Consider the following 21,828-nt stretch of genomic DNA (forward strand, 5'->3'; position numbering starts at 1 on the left):
TCACTAATATTAAAAAGTACTAAATAAATGCGACATATATACCAAAACAAAAAAAAATATGTACACGGAGGAAAGGGACCAAGGTGAGGAAGTGCCCTATACCCTAAGGCCGGCTTCACACTCAGCGTATGAAAATACGGTCCGTATATTACGGCCGTAATACGCTGAAATGTCCCGAAAATAGTGGTCCGTAGCTCCTCCGTAGGCAGGGTGTGTCAGCGTTTTTTGCGCATGGCATCCTCCGTATGTAATCCGTATGGCATCCGTACTGCGTGGTTTTCTCGCAGGCTTGCAAAACCAACATACCGCTAAGCCGGTAATTCAATTACCGGCTTTTTCTTTCTCCTTCCTAAAACCCGACATGATTTGAGACATGGTTTACATACAGTAAACCATGTCTTCTCTCCATTTTTTTTGCAGATTCCACACTACTAATGTCAGTAGTCTGTATCTGCAAAATTTGGCCGTTCTAGCTCTTAAAATAAAGGGTTAAATGGCGGAAAAAATTGGCGTCGGCTCCCGCGCAATTTTCTCCGCCAGAGTAGTAAAGCCAGTGACTGAGGGCAGATATTAATAGCCTGGAGAGGGTCCATGGTTATTGGCCCCCCCCTGGCTAAAAACATCTGCCCCCAGCCACCCCAGAAAAGGCACATCTGGAAGATGCGCCTATTCTGGCACTTGGCCACTCTCTTCCCATTCCCGTGTAGCGGTGGGATATGGGGTAATGAAGGGTTAATGCCACCTTGCTATTGTAAGGTGACATTAAGCCAAATTAATAATGGAGAGGCGTCAATTATGACACCTATCCATTATTAATCCAATTGAATGAAAGGGTTAAATAAAACACAAACACATTATTTAAAATTATTTTAATGAAATAAAAACAATGGTTGTTGGAGTATTTTATTCTACGCCCAATCCAATCACTGAAGACCCTCGTTCTGTAAGTAAAAAAACATAATAAACCAACAATATACTTACCCTCCGCAGATCTGTAACGTCCAACGATGTAAATCCTTCTGAAGGGGTTAAAACATTTTGCAGCAAGGAGCTTTGCTAATGCAGGCTGCTCCTCGCTGCAAAACCCCGGGGAATGAGTCTAAATGTAGATCAATGAGCTATATTTAGCTTCATTTGCGGTGAGGCGCCCTCTGCTGGCTGTTTATAGATCGTGGGAACTTGCCTAGAAAGCCTGGGAGCTTTAACCCTTCATTACCCCATATCCCACCGCTACACGGGAATGGGAAGAGAGTGGCCAAGTGCCAGAATAGGCGCATCTTCCAGATGTGCCTTTTCTGGGGTGGCTGGGGGCAGATATTTTTAGCCGGGGGGGGGCCAATAACCATGGACCCTCTCCAGGCTATTAATATCTGCCCTCAGTCACTGGCTTTACTACTCTGGCGGAGAAAATTGCGCGGGAGCCCACGCCAATTTTTTCCGCCATTTAACCCTTTATTTTAAGAGCTAGAACGGCCAAATTTTGCAGATACACACTACTGACATTAGTAGTGTGGAATCTGCAAAAAAAATGGAGAGAAGACATGGTTTACTGTATGTAAAACATGTCTCAAATCATGTCGGGTTTTAGGAAGGAGAAGGAAAAAGCCGGTAATTGAATTACCGGCTTTCAAGCTGTATAGCGCTGGAATAAATAGTAATATATATACATATATGTGTCTCACTGACATATATATATATATACCTATTCTATGTGTACACATTTATTCTACCTATTCTACTGTAAGCTGTCAGTGTGATTTTACTGTACACCGCACTGAATTACCGGCTTTTCTCTCTAACAGCGCTGCGTATTTCTCGCAAGTCACACTGCTGGTCCGTGTGTGATCCGTATTTTTCACGCTTCCATAGACTTTCATTGGCGTATTTCTTGCGCAGTACGGTGACAAACGCAGCATGCTGCGATTTTGTACGGCCGTAGAAAGCCGTATAATACTGATCAGTAAAATACGGCAGATAGGAGCAGGGGCATAGAGAATAATTGTGCCGTATTTTTTGCGAGTTTTACGGACGTAGTTTCTGCGCTCTTACGTCCGTAAAACTCGCAAGTGTGAAGCCGGCCTAACACAGAAGGGAAGACAAACATAAACACAAATATAAAATGACAGTACTGTTTTTAAGTTGGACTGGTAATGTACCAGCAACCAATGGTAGTGCAGCAAAACTACACTATTGAAATGCAATAGGGGAGCACTATACCTCCTAATCCCTATGGAGAGAATGCATATATTAAATCAAAAGAATAATGCATCATAAGACTATCTACCATAAGGGATAACAAGATGTGGACTGATATCTACTAATTCCTCTATGCAGGCTAATGTCAAGACATGCATATATCAAAACCACTCGGAGGATACCTGGAGGGAATCAAGTTACAGCCCGCAGTGTTATATCAGGAGACTTATTTATAAAAAATGTGAGGACAGCATAAATCACTGATGCGGGTCCATAGCTTGTAATGTCACACCTGGGGACTGAACCGCTATATTGTGCTTGTGTGCGTCCCAATTATAAACCATACCACACAGTACTGTCAATTAGTAGCAGCATAGCAAAGGGGCTTCAAAGCCAACATTATGACAAATGCACAGTAGTCCGAATTCTTGTAAACATGGAACCATCCTGCCCCCTATAATATTGGTGGGCGTTCCCTTACAGTAGAACTACAGATGCTAAAAATAGCTTAAATGTGTGTACATCATTAACATTGGTCCAAACCAGCAACCAATGTGTGCACTGAATATTCCCAAATGATGGGTAGATCTCACCAAAGATATTGGAGAAGTTCCTGACTGTCTGGAGTTCTCCCGTAATGGTGAAGCAAAACTGGAAGCCCCGGCTATGGACAGCGTCTCCCGACGCGTTTCTTCCTTACGGAGTCATCAGGGGAGTTAAAAGACCTGTACTTGCCGCTATCGTCGGTCTCCCCCCTTCTTTGCCGCTTTATACCTTCAGATTTCTGGCGCGTCTAAGAGGCTCCGCCCCCGGCGTGTGACGCGTGCCTGGTTCAAAGGAGCACTTCCGGTATGCTCGGAACATTTATCTACATAGAAGAACGCAAGCATCCCAGGGAGGTGGAACGCAAGCGCTCCCCTCCATCAGGTACTGGCGCTTATGAGGGTCATTCTATTAACCCTTTCCATACCGAAAAGACTAGGAATGCATAGTGCGCTACTGAACGCATCAGAGCGCACTGCAAACCAATAGAAAGACACATGCAAAGACCAAGTCGTCTGAATGTGAATAACAGACATTTATGCATGGGCCCAACACTCAAATAAAAAACGAATATAATTCATGTTCGCTTCGTCCTTTATCTATCACCTATGGCATGATACAGGTTTAACTCAACCATCCATATAGTAGACACAAAAAAATGTTCTCATTGGCGTGAGTGCGCTGTTACAATTATACACGAGACAAATGGAGTGGTGGCTCAGAATTTTAAAAAGAGGATGTATTTATATGTAAAAGGGGCCATACTAATTAGTGCCTGGGATATATATATATATATATATATATATATATATATATATATATATATATATTGTCTCGTGTATAATTGTAACAGCGCACTCACGCCAATGAGAACATTTTTTTGTGTCTACTATATGGATGGTTGAGTTAAACCTGTATCATGCCATAGGTGATAAAGGACGAAGCGAACATGAATTATATTCGTTTTTTATTTGAGTGTTGGGCCCATGCATAAATGTCTGTTATTCACATTCAGACTTCTTGGTCTTTGCATGTGTCTTTCTATTGGTTTGCAGTGCGCTCTGATGCGTTCAGTAGCGCACTATGCATTCCTAGTCTTTTCGGTATGGAAAGGGTTAATAGAATGACCCTCATAAGCGCCAGTACCTGATGGAGGGGAGCGCTTGCGTTCCACCTCCCTGGGATGCTTGCGTTCTTCTATGTAGATAAATGTTCCGAGCATACCGGAAGTGCTCCTTTGAACCAGGCACGCGTCACACGCCGGGGGCGGAGCCTCTTAGACACGCCAGAAATCTGAAGGTATAAAGCGGCACAGAAGGGGGGAGACCGACGATAGCGGCAAGTACAGGTCTTTTAACTCCCCTGATGACTCCGTAAGGAAGAAACGCGTCGGGAGACGCTGTCCATAGCCGGGGCTTCCAGTTTTGCTTCACCATTACGGGAGAACTCCAGACAGTCAGGAACTTCTCCAATATCTTTGGTGAGATCTACCCATCATTTGGGAATATTCAGTGCACACATTGGTTGCTGGTTTGGACCAATGTTAATGATGTACACACATTTAAGCTATTTTTAGCATCTGTAGTTCTACTGTAAGGGAACGCCCACCAATATTATAGGGGGCAGGATGGTTCCATGTTTACAAGAATTCGGACTACTGTGCATTTGTCATAATGTTGGCTTTGAAGCCCCTTTGCTATGCTGCTACTAATTGACAGTACTGTGTGGTATGGTTTATAATTGGGACGCACACAAGCACAATATAGCGGTTCAGTCCCCAGGTGTGACATTACAAGCTATGGACCCGCATCAGTGATTTATGCTGTCCTCACATTTTTTATAAATAAGTCTCCTGATATAACACTGCGGGCTGTAACTTGATTCCCTCCAGGTATCCTCCGAGTGGTTTTGATATATGCATGTCTTGACATTAGCCTGCATAGAGGAATTAGTAGATATCAGTCCACATCTTGTTATCCCTTATGGTAGATAGTCTTATGATGCATTATTCTTTTGATTTAATATATGCATTCTCTCCATAGGGATTAGGAGGTATAGTGCTCCCCTATTGCATTTCAATAGTGTAGTTTTGCTGCACTACCATTGGTTGCTGGTACATTACCAGTCCAACTTAAAAACAGTACTGTCATTTTATATTTGTGTTTATGTTTGTCTTCCCTTCTGTGTTAGGGTATAGGGCACTTCCTCACCTTGGTCCCTTTCCTCCGTGTACATATTTTTTTTTGTTTTGGTATATATGTCGCATTTATTTAGTACTTTTTAATATTAGTGAATAAAAGTCAAGTTTTATCGTATCCAATTGCTACTATTGTCCGATCACATCTACAAGACATCACCAACCACCAATCGATGGATCCTGTAACTAAGGCTCCGATCACATCTACAAGATGACCCCAACCAAGACCGAAGAACTAAGGCTCTAATCACATGTTTTAAAAAAAAAAGCTAATCACGACTGATGGATCCTGTAACTAAGGCTTCTATCACATCTACAAGACGTCACCGACCACGACCTATGGATCCTGTAACTAAGGCTCCGATCACATCTACAAGACGTCACCGACCACGACCGATGGATCCTGTAACTAAGGCTCCGATCACATCTACAAGACGTCACCGACCACGACCGATGGATCCTGTAACTAAGGCTCCGATCACATCTACAAGACGTTACCGACCCCGACCGATGGATCCTGTAACTAAGGCTCCGATCACATTTACAAGATGTCACCGACAACGACCGATGGATCCTGTAACTAAGGCTCCGATCACATCTACACGACGTCACCGATCACGACCGATGGATCCTGTAACTAAGGCTCTGATCACATCTACAAGACGTCACCGACCACGACCGATGGATCCTGTAACTAAGGCTTCGATCACATCTACAAGACGTCACCGACCACGACCGATGGATCCTGTAACTAAGGCTTCGATCACATCTACAAGACGTCACCGACCACGACCGATGGATCCTGTAACTAAGGCTCCGATCACATCTACAAGACGTCACCGACCGATAGATCCTGTAACTAACGCTCCAATCACATCTACAAGACGTCACCGACCACGACCGATGGATCCTGTAACTAAGGCTCCGATCACATCTACAAGACGTCACCGACCACGACCGATGGATCCTGTAACTAAGGCTCCAATCACATCTACAAGACATCACCGACCACGACCAATGGATCCTGTAACTAAGGCTCTGATCACATCTACAAGACGTCACCGACCGATAGATCCTGTAACTAAGGCTCCGATCACATCTACAAGACGTCACCGACCACGACAGATGGATTCTGTAACTAAGGCTCCGATCACATCCACAAGACGTCACCGACCACGACCGATGGATCCTGTAACTAAGGCTCCGATCACATCCACAAGACGTCACCGACCACGACCGATGGATCCTGTAACTAAGGCTCCGATCACATCTACAAGACGTTACCGACCACGACCGATGGATCCTGTAACTAAGGCTCCGATCACATCTACAAGATGTCACCGACCACGACCGATGGATCCTGTAACTAAGGCTCCGATCACATCTACAAGACGTCACCGACCCCGACCGATGGATCCTGTAACTAAGGCTCCGATCACATTTACAAGATGTCACCGACAACGACCGATGGATCCTGTAACTAAGGCTCCGATCACATCTACACGACGTCACCGATCACGACCGATGGATCCTGTAACTAAGGCTCTGATCACATCTACAAGACGTCACCGACCACGACCGATGGATCCTGTAACTAAGGCTTCGATCACATCTACAAGACGTCACCGACCACGACCGATGGATCCTGTAACTAAGGCTCCGATCACATCTACAAGACGTCACCGACCACGACCGATGGATCCTGTAACTAAGGCTCCAATCACATCTACAAGACGTCACCGACCACGACCGATGGATCCTGTAACTAAGGCTCCGATCACATCTACAAGACGTCACCGACCGATAGATCCTGTAACTAAGGCTCCAATCACATCTACAAGACGTCACCGACCACGACCGATGGATCCTGTAACTAAGGCTCCGATCATATCTACAAGACGTCACCGACCACGACCGATGGATCCTGTAACTAAGGCTCCAATCACATCTACAAGACATCACCGACCACGACCAATGGATCCTGTAACTAAGGCTCTGATCACATCTACAAGACGTCACCGACCGATAGATCCTGTAACTAAGGCTCCGATCACATCTACAAGACGTCACCGACCACGACAGATGGATCCTGTAACTAAGGCTCTGATCACATCTACAAGATGTCACCGACCACGACCGATGGATCCTGTAACTAAGGCTCCGATCACATCTACAAGACGGAGTCCAAGATGAATCTAAGAAACATGATTGCAACTCCCCAGTGTTTAACTATGGAAGATGGGAAGAACTGGACCAGCGGCCTTGTTCGAAAGCAAAACATACTTGGCTGTAAATGCGAAGCTTCTGGTATTGCAGTATATATAGAGTATATAGTACAATGGATGGAATAATCACAGGTTCAAGTTTCCTATGGGAACTAGCAAATAAAGTAAAAAAAGTTTTTAAAAAAACCAAAAAACTAAAAATTCTAATCTCCCTCAATAAATAGAAAAATGAAAATGTATGTGATATTGCTGTGTATGTACAAGTCTGATCTATCAAAGTCTAAAACGAATTAATCTTATCAGTAAATTCAGTAAAAAAGAATGTTTGATGTTGTCATAACTGATGTGGAAAATCGTATCACCAGGCAGATCTTACAATGAACTCTGTAAAAACATAAACCAAAAAACACAACAGCAGGATTGTAGGGTTTCTGCACAATCTCCCACCGATTTTTGGAAATGTATTCTTGTTTTCAGGACATGGTAAGGTCTCTTTGTGCAGCATCTTAAAGCACAGCTTTTTAAGTGCACATCAGAAATATACCAGAAATGACCAGAAGGTAAGAACCACAACTGTTTGCTGACTGTCTCCACCACTTCAGTTTTCCCACTAACACTTCCACCATGCTTATTTATGCCTTAACAGTTATATCGCCGCTAATCCTTAAGGTACCGTCACACTGAACGATATCGCTAGCGATCCGTGACATTGCAGCGTCCTCGCTAGCGATATCGTTCAGTTTGACACGCAGCAGCGATCAGGATCCTGCTGTGATGTCGCTGGTCGCTGCAGAAAGTCCAGAACTTTATTTCGTCGCTGGACTCCCTGCAGACATCGCTGAATCGGCGTGACGCCGATTCAGCGATGTCTTCACTGGTAACCAGGGTAAACATCGGGTTACTAAGCGCAGTGCCGCGCTTAGTAACCCGATGTCTACCCTGGTTACCATCGTAAAAGTAAAAAAAACAAACACTACATACTTACCTTCCGCTGTCTGTCCCCGGCGCTGTGCTTCTCTGTACTGGTTGTGAGCGCCGGCCAGCCGGAAAGCAGAGCGGTGACGTCACCGCTCTGCTTTCTGGCCGCTGTGCTCACAGTCAGTGCAGGAAAGCAGAGTGCCGGGGACAGACAGCGGAAGGTAAGTATGTAGTGTTTGTTTTTTTTACTTTTACGATGGTAACCAGGGTAAACATCGGGTTACTAAGCGCGGCCCTGCGCTTAGTAACCCGATATTTACCCTGGTTACCGGCATCGTTGGTCGCTGGAGAGCTGTCTGTGTGACAGCTCTCCAGCGACCAAACAGCGACGCTGCAGCGATCGACATCGTTGTCGGTATCGCTGCAGCGTCGCTGAGTGTGAAGGTACCTTTATACTTCTTTGCTATCCTCAAACCCCCTCACTCTCCAAACCAATATTTATCTAGCCCTCCGTCTTACCTTCCGCACTGACTTCATCTGCTGACTTGCTCCTCAATCTCACATATCTCCTACAGAATCACAAAACAAGCCACCTTCTCTCATTCTATTTGCTTGCTCTCTCTTTGTTTCTCCTCACAGCTGGTAACATATCTCCTAATCATGGAACCAAGCAGCTAATAACCCTCATTATTTCTCCCTCCTATCACTGCTCACCAACCCCTCATATATAAAACCCTTTCCCCTGTCCCACAATCCACCGCCTCTCTCTGGAGAGCTTTTGAGCTAACATTACATCTGCAATAAGCTCCATGTCATTCATGACCTCTTTACCTCTCGCAACCTATCCTTCCTCGGCCTCACCAAAACATGGCTGGCACACGGCCTTTCCTGATGCTCTGTTATGGTGGCCTTCACTTTACCCACACTCCTTGCCCTAGCAACAGACATGGTGGAAGAGTGGGTCTTCTCCCTAGCCTCCCAATTCTTGAAGTGCATTCTATCTGTATCCATTCTCCCTCCAACCTCCAAGTGGCTGTTATAGACCGACCTCCAGGACAGGCCATTACCTTTATTGACCACTTCTCCACCTGGCTTCTACAATTTCCCTCTGCTGACAGTCCGGCCATGGGAGACTTCAACATCCTCACTGACATCAGCCAGTCAGCAGCCTCTAAAGTCCTGTCACTTGCCTCATCCTTTGGTCTCTCTGAGTGGTCCTCTAAGGCCACCCAAATAGATGGACATACCTTAGACCTATCTTCCACCACACTTATTCCAGCCCTAACCCATGTCTTCAACTTATCACTAACTGCAGGTACCTTCCCTTCAGCTTTCAAACAAACCACAATTATACCTATTCTGAATAAGCCATCTCTTGACCCGACCTCTATCACTGCTACCATTCACCTCCAAACTCCTCGAAAAGCATGTCCACACCATAGTTTCCTCCAACCTCTCATATAACCTACTGTTTGACAACCTTCAATCCGGCTTCCTCCACCACCACCACCATTCCACTGAAACTGCCCTTATCAAAATGATCAATTACTTACAGATCTGTCCTCTGCCTGCGACACAGTCGACCACTCCCTCCTACTACTGATCCTTTCTTCCCTTGGTACAATAGACCTCGCCCTCTACTGGATCTCCTCATACCTCTCTAACTGCACATTTAGCGTCTCCCCCTCCCACACTACCTCTTCATCCCATCCTGTCTCTGTCGAAGTTCCTCAAGGATCAGTTCCTTGTGAAATCAGATACTAGTACCTGTGTTCTTCTTGATGGTCTCCACCCTGATTGGTTCACCCTGTGATATCCTGATTGAGAACCATACTTTAACCTGGCACTACACTTCCTTCATTGCGAGATTATTCATTGTGAGATTCCTTCATTGCCCAATTCTGCAAATTTAGCACGCTGATCTGGGTCATCCTCGTTGAGATGATGCAGCAGCTGGATTTTGTAAGGTGCCATTTGTGAGTAGCTAATATCCTCCGAAGAGATATTCGACTGATGCCAGATTGGCGTGCTGAATTTGCAGAATGGGTAAAACAAAAAATGGAGCAGGATCCTCGGTGTCCACAGAACATTATGTTCAGTGATGAGGTAAACTTTTTTGGGTGAGCTATTAATATGGATACACCTAAATATGGGAATGGTGACAGTTTTCTTGCGTAGGGTGTCTTGCATTGAAATCTGCTGCAATGACCCCGGTACTGCGCTCTCCATACATCAACACAATTTCTATCCGCTCCTCACGTGTTAACCTCTGCGACATGTCAATGGCTGTAAACAAAGAGAAACTTTTAAACAACTCATGAAAGAATAAAGCTATGTTAAAACCAAGCACACCATTGTTTTTCTTGTGAAATTCTCAATACGTTTGATGTGTCACATGATCCTCTTCCCATTGGAAAAAATAAAGTTGGATCCAAAATGGCCACTTTCAAAATGGCCGCCATGGTCACCACCCATCTTGAAAAGCTTTCCCCCTCCCATATACTAATGTGCCACATACAGGAAGTTGATATCACCAACCATTCCCATTTTATTTAGGTGTATCCATATACATGCCCCATCCAGTACATCCCAAAGCCCATTTTTTGCTAACTATGGCTTGTATCCGGTATTTATTCCTAATCTTCCATTGAATACTTCCGTTCCTGTTCTTACTGATGGGCTTACAAAGTTACAGAAAGCTCAGGAAGAACTAATTGAGATGTTACAAAAGACCCAAGAATATTACAAAGAAACAGCGGATAAACACCACAAATCGCTTCCTACCCTTCAGGTCGGTGACAAGGTTTGGCTTTCTACAAAAAAATCTGAAAACTAACGTACCGTCTTCTAAATTGGGTCAAAAACTCACAGGGCCTTATCAAACTTCTGCACAAATTAACCCAGTTGCTTTCCGTTTAAAACTTTCTAATAGCCTGAAAATTCACCCTATGTTCCACGTATCCTTGCTCAAACAATTCAGTGAGAACCCGTTTCCAGGAAGGACTCAGCCACCTCCTCCACCAGAAAACGTCCATGGAGAAGAAGAGTACATCGTGGATTGAATTCTGGACTGTAGAATATTTAGAGGAAGACTACAATATTTGGTGCAATGGAGGGATTATGGATCAGAAGATAACTCATGGGAGCCGGAGGGCAAACGTCCATGCATCCAGGCTTACAAGAGTCTTTCACCAGAGATATCCAGAGAAGCCAGCACCTGAGATGTCCAGAGGCCATCCTGGAAGGAGGGGAGTACTGCCAGGATTCAAACCCAGCAGATCTTGTGCACAAGGCGGCAGCTCTCCCCTCTGAGCTATTCAGTGCACTGGACAGTTCCTTGCTAAAGCAAATACTAGCACCTGTGTTTTTACTGATGTCTCCAAGCCAAGTTCCTGATTGGCTCACCCTTGTGATCTCCTCATTGAGCAACCTACTTAAACCTGGCACTGCACTTCCTTCATTGCAAGATTATTGAGCTCCAAGACTTTAGTCTAGCTTCTTCCCACCTGCTGCTTATCCTCAATAACCTACTACTGCTCCTTGAACTGACCTCTGGCTATATCCTGACTACGATTCTTGCTTATCCTCAAGATCCTAATACTACTCTGTGTACCGACCTCTGGCTATATCCTGATGACGCTACCTGCTTGTGCCGCCTCTAGTGGTTACAATATAACTACTCCCATTCATGTCAGTCCTTAACACTGTCTTGGGACCTCTTATCTCCTCCATCTGTACCCTTGGCCTGGGGCAACTCAAAGCCCCATGGCATCAAGTACCACTAAACACACTGATGACACTCAAATCTATGTCTCTGGCGAAATGTCATCTCTCTGCTGTCCAGAATCCCAGAGTGTCTATCAGCCGTATTCTCCTGCTTCTCCTTTCACTTCCTAAAGCTCAAAAGTAGACAAAACTGAACTTATCTTTCCTTCATCTCACCAATGTATCACAGTAAACCACATCACGCTTTCCCCTGTACCTGAAGTCTGCTGCCTCACCAGCAGCGGAGCCGTCACCTCACCAGCAGCGGAGCAGTCGCCTCACCAACACCGGAGCTGTCGACTCCCCAACACCGGAGCCATCACCTCACCAACACCGGAGCAATCGCCTCACCAACACCGGAGGAATCGCCTCACCTGCACTGGAGCCTCACCAACACCGGAGCAATCGCCTCACCAACACCGGAGCAATCGCCTCACCTGCACTGGAGCCTCACCAACACCGGAGCAATCGCCTCACCTGCACTGGAGCTGTCCCCTCCCCAACACCGGGGCTGTCTCCTCCCCAACACCAGAGCCATCTGCTCCCCAACACCGGAGCCATCTTCTCCTCAACACCAGAGCTGTCGCCTCCCCAACACTGGAGCTGTCTCCTCCCCAACACCGGAGCCGTCTCCTCCTCAACACCAGAGCTGTCTCCTCCCCAACACTGGAGCTGTCTCCTCCCCAACACCAGAGCCGTCTCCTCCCCAACACCAGAGCCGTCTCCTCCTCAACACCAGAGCTGTCTCCTCCCCAACACCAGAGCTGTCTCCTCCCCAACACTGGAGCTGTCTCCTCCCCAACACCAGAGCCGTCTCCTCCCCAACAGCGGAGTTGCTGAAAGCAGCTACTGTCTCCTTCCTCATTGTCCTGTAGAATGTGAGGCCAGGTCCTCTCCCCTCTGTACCTGTCACTATTAGTTTCTTCACTGTAGTTTCTATTTGTGTTTTTGTATGTAACCCCTTCTCATGTACAGACAATGGAATCAATGATGCTATATAAATAATAATATAATACAATTAATGGTGTTACTGAAAACTACGACTCAACCAGCAGAAAACTGCGTGAGGTACAGAGGACGGAAATAACAAAGTCAGGGAGGAACAGGAGGTAACAGGAAAATATAACAGAAAATCGCCCGGTTGGAAGGGGTTAAAGAGGAGACTGATGAACTGACGATGCTGCATAACGGAAAAGAACCAAAACTCCACCAAACCCTCCTGTAATCTCACCAGAATGGCGGGAAATCTGCTGCTGGCTGACACCAGAGAACACGAGCTGCACACAACCAGGACAGAGCTGCTGCACTGAGAGCTGAAGGACCTGTGGTGACGTCACCGTCATGTGATCAGGGGGCGGGGCTCAGGACAGAAGTCGTGAAGGATCTGTGAAATATTTAGAATTGAGAGTCCTCAGTGGTTGATACCTTTTAATGGCGAACTGAAAAGATGGGAACAAATTGCAGCTTTCGAGACTACATACGTCTCTTCATCAGGCAAAGACTAAAAGAAATTCTGGAGAATCACATATTTATACACAACATAGCACAGAAAAAAAAAAAAAACATGGATAAGGCTAGTTTCACATTTGCGTTAGAATCCGCAACGTTTAATCCGCATCCGCAAGTACAGGAAAAACCGCATAGAAACACGTACAAACGCGGCCCTTTTTAGACGCATGCGGGAATGCATGCGGTTAAAAAAACGCCGCATTTGCATGCTTCTCAATGCGTTTTTTCCTGCGTTTGTGTTTTTTGTACGCATGGTGACACATTTTACAGGAGAAAAATCTAGATAACCAGACACCGCCAATGTGACTACAGAGGGCGTGTATTATGGGATCTCTATATATAGACCCCTGAACAGCTGAAATCTTCATATTTTGCTCCTGTATCCTGTGTCATGATGGATCTTCGCATGGAGAGCTTTTATTTCAACCTGGATTTAAGCATCAAGCTGTTTCTTGCCTGTGCTTTTGCTTGGGAGCAAGACAGAAATCAAGAAAGACGGAGGAGACGGCGTAGGTGTTTTTGGAGACACACCATTATTGAATTACGTGAGAGACGTGGAGCCTATCACACACTGTATGGTGAGCTTAATGCCAACTCGGAGAAATTCCCGGAATATACAAGGATGTCGCAGGACTCGTTCCGGGATTTGCTTTCTCATGTCCAAGGAGCCATACGGCGAAAGGACAGCCAGCGATTCCACCAGAGGAACGTCTGCTGGTTACATTAAGGTACGTTACAAATCTAAACCAATGACAGTCCAAATTTTGGCTGTTCTGACATGTATTTTTTGTGTATTTTCCTTTATGTCTTTAGCATAACAACACCATAAATAGAATTGATTGTAATTTTTTTTTTTTAATTTTCTTCCAGATTTCTGGCAACCGGAGAGAGTTTATTATCCCTCCACTTCCAATACCGGCTTGGAATATCCACCCTGTCCGGAATAGTTGCGGACACCTGTCGGGCTTTGTGGAATGTACTCCGGGATAAGTTTATACCCGTACCCACCGCGGACATGTGGCTTGGAATTGAGGAAAAATTCTGGAGTGTGTGTGATTTCCCCAACTGTTTGGGAGCGGTGGATGGAAAGCACATCGCATTATCAAACTAGCTAGCACAGGATCGGAGTACTTCAATTACAAAAAATATTTTTCTGTTGTGCTCATGGCAATAGCCGATGCGGAATGTCGCTTCATCGCCGTGGACATTGGAGCTTTTGGCCGTGGCAACGATTCCCAGACTTTTAAGAATTCTGATATGGGCCGCCGTGTGTATGGCAAACATTTTAATTTTCCACAGCCACAACCTCTCCCCAACACTCAAGGTCCACCGATGCCATTTGTTATGGTTGGTGATGAGGCCTTTCAGATGTGTGAAAACCTACTGAAGCCATATTCCAGTCGGGACTTGAACCACACTAAAAGGATTTTTAACTACAGACTGACCAGGGCCCGAAGAACAGTAGAGTGTACCTTTGGGATTCTAGTCTCAAAATGGCGCATTCTTGCATCAGCCATTAATCTAAAAATGGAGACAGTCGATGAGGTGATCAAAACCTGTGTGGTTCTCCACAATTACATAATGGCTAAGGAGTGACCCAACATTGAACTGGATGAACCAGTTGCACACCCACTGCCCGATTACCAGCATCACCCGCTGCGGTCAGCAGCTGAAGTTGGTCACATGCGGGACCAAATTGCTGCCTTTTTTGATTCGGATATTGGGCGTGTGTCATGGCAGGACAATGTTGTGTTCTAAATTTATCCAGTAGACAGTTAACTGCAGCAGAGATGGCAGTACTGTCCAAAGGACTCTCATTCGTCCCAAGTACGGATTTTAAGATCTTTGATATGGTTAAGGATCTCAACCTTTTTGTCCGAAAACTAAGATGGCACAAATTCTTTAAACTAAAAGATAAAAAAAATGTGTGGTGACCTTAATATCCCACAAGATTTGCTATCTGATGTCCGCCTGCTGGCAGATCTAGACACCGTAGCTGATAATAGCAATGGGCAGAGTCCATTTACTCGATTGAAAAATCCAAGTAAAATAATGGCACCAATAGGAGGTGATTTATCCGCGATAGATGTTTTTCTTAATCTAAGCATCACTGATATCAAAAAACAGGCGATGAACCAAACCAGACATAATCTAACTAGGGAACAGATTGCAGCACTGCGTAATCTGGAAATGGATACATCTCTTGTTCTAAAGCCCTCCGACAAGGGCGGAAATGTGGTCGTGATGGATGTGGACAAATATAGGAATCTGTGCCTGTCCCTCCTAAATGATCGTACCACATATACACGGGTGACTGCAAACCCTACTAGTGATTGTGTCAGGACCCTTGGGATTATTCTTAAAAAGGCAAAGGATGATATGCTGATTAGTGAAGATGAATTATCCTTTCTTCTACCTCGTCATCCGGTAATGGCCACTTTTTATGTCCTACCAAAGGTCCATAAGGGGATTGATCCCCTGAAGGGCAGATCCATCATGTCCGGTATAGGGAGTATTGGACAAAATATTGGCATCTATTTGGATGATGTACTCAGATCATTTGTGGTATCACTCCCATCTTATATCAGGGACACGATGGATCTGCTCCGTAAACTGGAGGGCATTTCCCTTGAACCAGATACTTTGCTTGCCAGCATTGATGTGGAGGCCCTGTACTCCTCAATCCCACATGAACAAGGGATTGGGGGGTATACCATTTTCTTAAAACTAGGGCTTGTCAGTTTGATGCACACAACAAGCTCATCCTAACCCTCCTTGAATATGTACTCACTAATAATTATTTTACTTTTGATGGCAGGACCTTCCACCAGCTCAGGGGCACCGCTATGGGGAATCCCTGTGCGCCCACCTACGCAAACTTGTTCCTGGGCTGGTGGGAGGATTGCATTGCCTTCTCAGAGTTGCATACCAAGTACCTGGCCCATATTGATTTATGGGTCAGGTACATTGATGATATTTTTGTTATCTGGAGGGGAACTAGAGATGAGTTCAGTCAATTCATTGGGCTGCTTAATCATAATGATGTGGGTCTCAGATTTACCTTTGACATACAGGATTACCAGATACCTTTCTTGGATGTATTGATATCTAAATCACAGGGAGGAGACCGGCTAGAGAGCACGATATACAGGAAACCCACTGCAACTAATTCGTTACTAAGATGGGACAGTAACCACCCATACTCCCTAAAGAAAGGCATTCCAAAAGGCCAATATTTGCGACTACGACGTAATTGTTCTAGTAAGAGAGATTTTAAAATCATGGCCGATGATTTAAGACAGAGATTTCGGACCAGAGGGTACCCAGATCGGATCCTACGGGAAGCATTTCAACATGCTAATAAGCAAGATAGGGAGAGCCTCTTAACACCCCGAAGGGAGGAGATTGAACCAACAAAAGTGACGAGAATTATTTGCACATATGATAATGGAGCGTCGTCAGTCAAAAATATCGTAAGAAGACATTGGGACATCCTCAAGATGGATGAGGACTTGAGGGACACCCTGGGGAATGAACCAATAATTACATACCGTAGAGCAAAGACACTAGGTGACAGACTGGTACATAGTCACTTTAGTGCACCCAGGAAAACAACTTGGCTCCCACAGAGACCAGCGGGATGCTTTAGATGTAGAGGGTGTATAGCGTGCGACTCAATATGCACGGGTAAAGAGTTTTTTAATGAGAATACACAGGAGACTTTCAAACTTAAGCAATTTGTCAATTGTAGGAGTACAGGAGTCATATACAGGGCTCTATGTCAGTGTGGCATTACCTACGTTGGGAAAACAATAAGAGAATTCAGGAGGAGGGTGGGGGAACATTTAGGTGACATTCGAAACCATAGAGACACCCCGGTTGCAAAGCATGTCAACAGTATGCATGGGGGAGATGTCAGAGCCATACGATTTATGGGTATCGACAGGATTGACATGCCGGTGAGAGGCGGGGATCTTGACAGATTGTTGCTCCAGAGAGAGGAAAACTGGATATTTACCTTGGATACTTGTTACCCTAGAGGTTTGAACGATCAGATAAACTTTGGATGTTTCCTGTAATATTACTTCCCCATACGCTACTTTCTTCTCAAGATAGTTCCTTTTCCTCCTTTTTTTCTTCCTCCTCACCCCTGGTTCTTCTCTGTTCAGCTGGTTTAATTTATGTCACTCCTTACTTCGTAGATATGGGCCTTGAATATATGTTACCTACACCACGTCTTGGTCTCATATATCTGATTGATCACCTTTGACATTTATGTACTACATGCGCTGTTTTGGGCCTGTTGCTTGTAGGGAACAGCCAAAGAAAACAAATATGTCATATTTGAAATTTATTATATAGGTATGGGACTAATGTCCCTCCCTATTAGAAACCTTGTGGCTATAGAGATTGGGGTCCTATTGGGGATTTTCTTTCCAATCAAGCCTTTGAGGGGTTTCACTTCTAGGACCTAACTTTTATCCTACTTGGGGTGCTTCCTGTCATGATCCCAATGGCAGGGGATCACTTAAGGACAAGCACAGATACAAACAAGCTCTAGGGCGATGGAACCTGAGCTGACCGCGACCCTGAACCTAACACACAAATAAAAGTAGCCGGGGAACGTGCCTACGATGATCCTAGACGTCTCGCTCCAGCCGAAGATCTAACTTCCCCTATTAGAAGAAACACAGACCTCTCTTGCCTCCAGAGAAATTCCCCACAGAAATAGCAGCCCCCCACATATAATGACGGTGAAATGAGAGGAAAGCACATACGCAGTATGAAAACAGTTTCAGCAAAATGAGGCCCGCTAAAGCTAGATAGCAGAGGATACAAAAGTGAACTGCGCGGTCAGCGAAAAACCCTTCAAAAAACCATCCTGAAATTACTTGAACTCATGTGCCAACTCATGGTACATGAGGAGCAATTTCAGCCCACTAGAGCAACCATCAGCAAATAATCACATATCTGCAGGCTGGACTAAAAACCAAATAAAGCAAAACACCAAAACAGGAAAATCCAAACTTAGCTTGACCAGAAGGTTCTAGGAGCAGGGAGCAGAGGTAACAAGACACACTGGATACATTGATAACCGGCGAGGAAATGCCAGCAAAGCCAGGTTAAATAGGAAACTCCCATATCCTGATGGAACAGGTGGAACCCAGAGACCCAGGAAAGACAAGTCACCCAGTACCATCAGTAACCACCAGAGGGAGCCCAAAAACAGAACTCACAACAGCTTCCTATCTCATACCCTTCTCTGTATGGCTGCCCCCTCCCCCCTAACTACCAGCAGACGGATCGTTGTATCAAAGGTTCATGACCAATAGGTATATAAAAGATGATGTATATTTACATTCTCCACGGGTATATGTGGATTGAGTACATGTAGGGGTATTTAGGTACATCTTTACCCGATATTTATGATGTTGATAATATCAATCTTTATCATATACACGCTGATGACCTCCAGCGGATGGGAGTGCTAGGCTCCAACACTTTGGTGAGCGTAAAGGACGCCTCTAATATGGCGTTGCCGCTACTAACATATGGGAGCGCTGGACGCCATCTGCATGGTGGGTAGAGACGACGCTTTTGAAATAAGGCCGATGTTGTCGTAATTATTCCACCCAGCCTCCGCTTCTGGGAATGCCGGGCTCCATTAACATGGTGACCGGATATGATGCTCTCAAAATGGCGCCGACACTTCCGGTTACAGGCGCTACAGCGGCTGAAACTGTTCCACCATGCGAGGAGAGAACCGGCTGATGGGAGCGCTGCGCTCCACCAATATGGTGGACGGATATGACGTCCTCATAATAGCGCTGGCACTTCCGGTGATAAGCGCTACGGCGGCCGGAGCTACTCCACCATGCGATGACAGAACCGGGTGTATAACGCCGATCTTCTAATTAAGGTACAATTGTATACAGCTGTCTGGTATTTAGGGGCTATATAGGGGGAGCATTTTGGCCAGTGTGAAGGGACTTACTCCAAGTTGCGGACACAGTCGATACCTGGGGACTGTGTATTGGGATTCCTTGCCACTGCGGATCCTTTAAGGACACGGACTTTATATGGACCTATATGGATTCCATGTGACTGAATTTTTTTCTTGGACTATTTGAACAGACCCACTGGTTATTGCCTCACATTGAATTTAACTCCCCTGATGATTCTCCCTCATTGGAGTTGAAACGCGTTGGGAGAAATAGAGACATTGCATTTATTCTGCTTTTTTTGGTTGGTGGGTGTCCATAGCAGGACTTACTTGGGGCCTGTCCTTGTCAGGGCAGGAGCTCTTAGGGGGGTTTACAGGGAAGATAGCAGTGATACATCTTTCTCCTACCCTCCAGTCTAAGGCTAAGGCTTATTCTTGATACCACTCCCCTTACAGAAGCGTGAGGGAGTACTCCATTGTCCGTCTAATTGGTAAGACCGCTCCAATTTTTCATCTTGAGCACTGATTCACTTGAGCACATTGTTTAATGTCTATATATGTGTTTGTTAGGATCCGAGTTTTTTTATTTTTATATATATATTAAAAGTTACGTTTTATTAAGTGGATATCCTCCACAGCTATTTCCATTTCTAATCCAGAGGATATAGACACGGCCTATTCTATTATACGCCCTAGCTGCGTTCCCTCTGGGACCCGGGTGTCCCACAACAGGACTCGCTCCTGGACCAGGGAGATGAGGTCATTTTCTATGAGGTCTTCAATACAGACATTAATGATGGATACATTAACATAAGGAAAAGAAAGAAAACAAAGGCTGAGAAATGGCATGAGTAAGGAAAGTCAAGATACAAAAGGAATCCAGAAGAAAAATGTAAAGAAATAGGAATGTAAAGAAAGGAAGATTCAAGAATACTAAAGTGAGGATACAGTAAACAGTCAGCCAGGTATACTTACACGCTGCTGCCTTGCCATCTGAATGTGAGTCCATTGCTCCTGCCCAGCCTCTGCCGCAGTAGAAGTGCTCTAAAAAATGAAAAAAAAAATTGTCATATGTGTAGATGTGACAGTGAATACTTACCAATCTGAGGAGGTGAGTACTCACTTCACTGACATGTTCGACTTCAGAAGGCCGCGTGACCCCGTTGCTCCTCATCAGAAGAAGACATTCTGATGCATGCAGAAAGAAAGAAATGTCAGAAATCCGGACCTGTAGAGACAGAAAATAGAAAATAAAGGCATTGGCTAGGATATACTCACATTGTTCTGAGTGTAGATTCCTTCCTGTGTCTGGTCTGCTGCGTCTGGAAAGCTTCTCTGTCTGCTGCGTAGTGACCTGCAACTGTCCACTCCCTCCCTTTATCACCTTGTATGTGGGGGGTGGCTTACCAGTGTCTAGACATGTTTTTCTCTTGGGCAATGCATGCATTCACGAACGCAAGCAAACGCATGTGCTTGTGAACGCATGCGTTCACATAGACAGCAATGCATTTTTTTGGCGCATTCCTTGCGCAATCGACCGCATACGTTTCTAGGTCGCAAATTGACACCTCTAAAATTACTACATGTAGCGTTTACCGCGCCAAACTGCAGACGACGAAACGACGCATACATCGTCAAACGCGGCCAAACGCAACCGATCGCAGACGCATGCGTCCCTAATGTTAAGTATAGGAATACACAACGCATGTGGATATTTGCAGAAGAAACGCTGCGGACACAACCGCAAATGTGAAACCGGCCTAAGACAGGTGACATGAGGCAGAATTACCATAAGTGATAAACAGTTATGTCCATAAATATTGGACCAGTTCTTAGATAAGGATTGCTTTATTGTCCTCTGATTAGGGTCTCTGTTGTGATGACCCCTCATAGTCTGAAGGGCAAATTCCTTAGTTGATGTAAAAAGACATAAATCCGTGCGACATATTCATTCCTGCATTAAGACTGTCAAAGGTCGTCATCAGTTTATATTCCCGGACTCTTCTGTCTCTCTTAGATTTGAAGTTACCTTTTAATACAAGTAATTTCATGTCCATAATGTTATGATCCGGGAGACAGAAATGTATTGCCACAGGTAGATCCATTCTTTTTTCTCTTATTGTGTGGCGGTGAAAATTCATTCTTGTTCTAAGCTTTTGCCCTGTCTCCCCCACATACAGACCCCCAGTTGTACATTTAGTACAAATGATCTGTGGTGATGTCACTGTCATGTGATCAGATCATCCCTCCTAGTTGTGTGTGCAGGTTTCTTATTCTCTGTTATCAGCCATTATTCACAGCTCTGTATATATCTATGGTTGTGGTCAATAGTTCTGGGCCTGACACAAGTTTTGGTTTTCCATTTTTCCTTTTCAGTGTTTTCACCCTTTAGTCACTGTTTCTATGGTGACTGACAATTATAAACATTCCACCTGTTGTTACATTGTATTTACAAATCCATGAAGTTCCTCCCAGCGCTGCCCCTCATCCTCCACACTCCCGGCCCCTTATTCTCCACTTTCCCGGACCCT

General features: G+C 45.1%; 1 protein-coding gene across 3 annotated transcripts in view; it reads right to left on the bottom strand.

Moving 5' to 3' along the window:
- LOC138657426 (zinc finger protein 502-like) overlaps positions 1-21,828 on the bottom strand; it is a 59,701-nt gene extending 37,873 nt beyond the window's left edge. The window contains exons 1-3 of one of the 3 annotated variants that reach the window (XM_069745208.1): positions 20,421-21,828; positions 20,273-20,341; positions 13,076-13,228 (exon numbers count right to left, since the gene is read on the bottom strand). The gene's annotated coding sequence lies outside the window, so the exon portion shown is untranslated. Of the gene's footprint in view, positions 1-12,321; positions 12,479-13,075; positions 13,229-20,272; positions 20,342-20,420 lie in introns of those variants that run through there. The other 2 variants (XM_069745209.1, XM_069745210.1) reach the window with 2 other exon arrangements.

This window comes from Ranitomeya imitator, chromosome 1, assembly GCF_032444005.1.
Source record: "Ranitomeya imitator isolate aRanImi1 chromosome 1, aRanImi1.pri, whole genome shotgun sequence".
NCBI classification, from domain to species: domain Eukaryota; kingdom Metazoa; phylum Chordata; class Amphibia; order Anura; family Dendrobatidae; genus Ranitomeya; species Ranitomeya imitator.